The sequence below is a fragment of the Rhagoletis pomonella genome, unplaced genomic scaffold, assembly GCF_013731165.1.
Source record: "Rhagoletis pomonella isolate Grant_MI unplaced genomic scaffold, Rhpom_1.0 Rhpom_scaffold_00002, whole genome shotgun sequence".
In the NCBI taxonomy this organism is placed as follows: domain Eukaryota; kingdom Metazoa; phylum Arthropoda; class Insecta; order Diptera; family Tephritidae; genus Rhagoletis; species Rhagoletis pomonella.
This window is the reverse complement of record NW_023458556.1, coordinates 89,144,599-89,147,004: the sequence shown is the minus strand read 5'-3', so window position 1 is coordinate 89,147,004 and position 2,406 is coordinate 89,144,599. Positions and strand designations below refer to the sequence as shown.

Genomic DNA, 2,406 nt, shown 5'->3' with positions numbered 1-2,406 from the left:
TCATTGTTATTAAACACTGGTAGTGTTCGTGCCGTCCAGATTACTGGTTTCCTCGGCCACCTCCATCTACACCTTAACCTCGCTGCAAATATGGTCTGGTGACGGTTCCCCGTCCTTTATTGACTCCGGGGGCGGTTCTTCGCCTTCGTTGTCGTCGTCGGGTTCTCTGCCCCGGAAGATTTTCACTTTGACGTGTTTCACGCCGAAGTGGATTCTGCAGCCTAGCTCCTCTAGGACTTTTGCTGATTCCTCAGTGTTGAGGAACAGCACGGGTTGGCTAAATGCTTTTACGTCCTCAAATTTCAGGACGCTCCAGTTAGTCATAGGGACACGGGGTCATTTGGGCACGGGGTCTCGTCGGAATGTCCTTCGCCGGGATAAGTTTCAGCCAACCAAGCATCGCTGATCTCAGTGATGCTCCTGCACAGGAATTCCTTGGAGAACTCGTTCTCGCATCGGATCACCCTATGACCTCAGAATCGAACTGCGGTATCGGGCCCTCGGGGTTGGCTAGAGTACTCTCCATTTCCAAACCCGAAAGCCGGACCTCGATCTCTGGCCATTTTTCGAGGACTGGTTTGCCGCAGTTAGACGACTCGTCTATAAGTGCGACACTCAGGTGGTCCTTCACTATACCGCTGTACTTCAGCGGGCCTTGGGCTACGGGTTGGGATACGCCACTTGCATCTTTGCTTCTTTTCGGAGCGTTAGAGGTGTCGCCTAGCGATCGGTTGCGTTTGTTCGTCTTACCCGCCTCCACGCGGGACTTAGCAGCTAAGCTACTATCAAAGGCGGCAACGATAGCCTCGTACTTTTTCCGGTCGTCAGTGTCGCGCACGTTAAGTATGGTCTCTTCCTTGTCCTGCGCAATCTTTTTCAAAATGAATTTAACCTTCCTGTAGGTCTCGAGGTACCGGGGGCGGAAGGTGACAATTTGGTGGATTTAGGAGTCGCCTTTCCTGATGGGCGCATGTTCGTCTGACTACTCGCCAGAGAGGAGCATGAGGCCTCAAGTACGCGACCTGCACTCTTGCGTAGACACGCAGTTGCCGATGGTGATGATGCATCAATGTTCTCCGCTGTCGATCCCCCAGTGCGTTGGCTCGCACTGGTTTTGTGGGCTGTGGCTGGGAGTACTATGGCTGGTACTGCCTGAGACCGACTCTGCCTCCGTCTCCTGGATGGAGCGAAGCAGAGCGTCCTCGTCGATTTGGGATTTGGGGGAGTAAACGTCCTCCCCCGAAAGGTCCTAGACTTCGGCGATTTTAGACATTTCATATTCATAATTGTCCCCTTTACTCTACTAGGAGAGTGCGGCGGACTCGAGGTGTGGTGGGGAGAAAACGACCAGTCGACCAGGGTAGCGCCCCTTTCCCCTGGCAATGCCACCGTTACTACCCGAGGCGGCCGACGTGCAACTGGGAGTTAGTGTTAGCCAGACAAGGTGCAAACCATGATACAAAAAAGAAGGTAGTTCCATTTAATGACATTCGTTGTTGTTGCTAGCCATTTGACTTTTAATAAAATTATGACATGACAAATTCATGCTACCGGATCACTAGAACAGATATTTCTTTTTAAAGCAGAAGATTTTATCAGTCCATTCAAAGATGTAAAATATGATGGACTTGAAAATTATACCTATGTTAATTGTTTATCGGAGGGCGGTCTGTACAAGCCGACTAAGTTTTTTGCATACTTATGTTTATTAGAAATTTTAATTTAAAAATTTGTTAATGCTAATAGTGATACGCTCACCACAAAGCCCAAAGTAAATTTGGACCAAAATATAATAAGGTTTTATTTGAGAAAAACATTCTTCAGAATTTGATTTTTAAATCGCAAGATTGCGTTGAAAATAAGAAAATGAAAAAATTACAGCACAATGCGCGCATGGTTTTTATAATAAAATAAAATGAACAATTACAATGAAATCCCCTTTAGTATATAGTTTATATTTTAAATACTTTTAACAAAAAAATGCGAACTCTGTAAGTCGAAAAAAAATACCAAGCACTGATAATGATTTTTGATTTAAAATATTATTCCTCCGATTTATTGTTTTAATATCATCAAAGTGGCAAGGCCGTTGATAATACTCACAATTTATGAAGCTTCAAAAAATTGTATTATCCGTCAAAAGTTGTTTATTTAAACTACCTTCTTTCTTGTATCATGGTGCAAACGGCTCTTAATAGGTTAAGTTGATTTCCTGTTATTCAATTTAATAATCATGCCTATTATGGTATCCGACGAATGCCATTCGCACGGATCTAATCCGAATCGTACTGTCAGAACAAGCGAATGAGAAGGATTAGATTCATGAGAATGGGATCCCTCGGAAACAGACCTATTCCGGTCCGACAGATACCATTCGCAAGAATCTAATCTTTCGCACTCGCTTAT

At 44.9% G+C, this 2,406-nt stretch overlaps 1 protein-coding gene across 1 annotated transcript in view; it reads right to left on the bottom strand.

Annotated features, from left to right (window-relative positions):
* Positions 1 to 2,406, bottom strand: part of LOC118755845 (syntaxin-binding protein 5) — a gene marked incomplete at its 5' end in the record, with an annotated part of 814,838 nt that overhangs the window by 80,234 nt on the left and 732,198 nt on the right.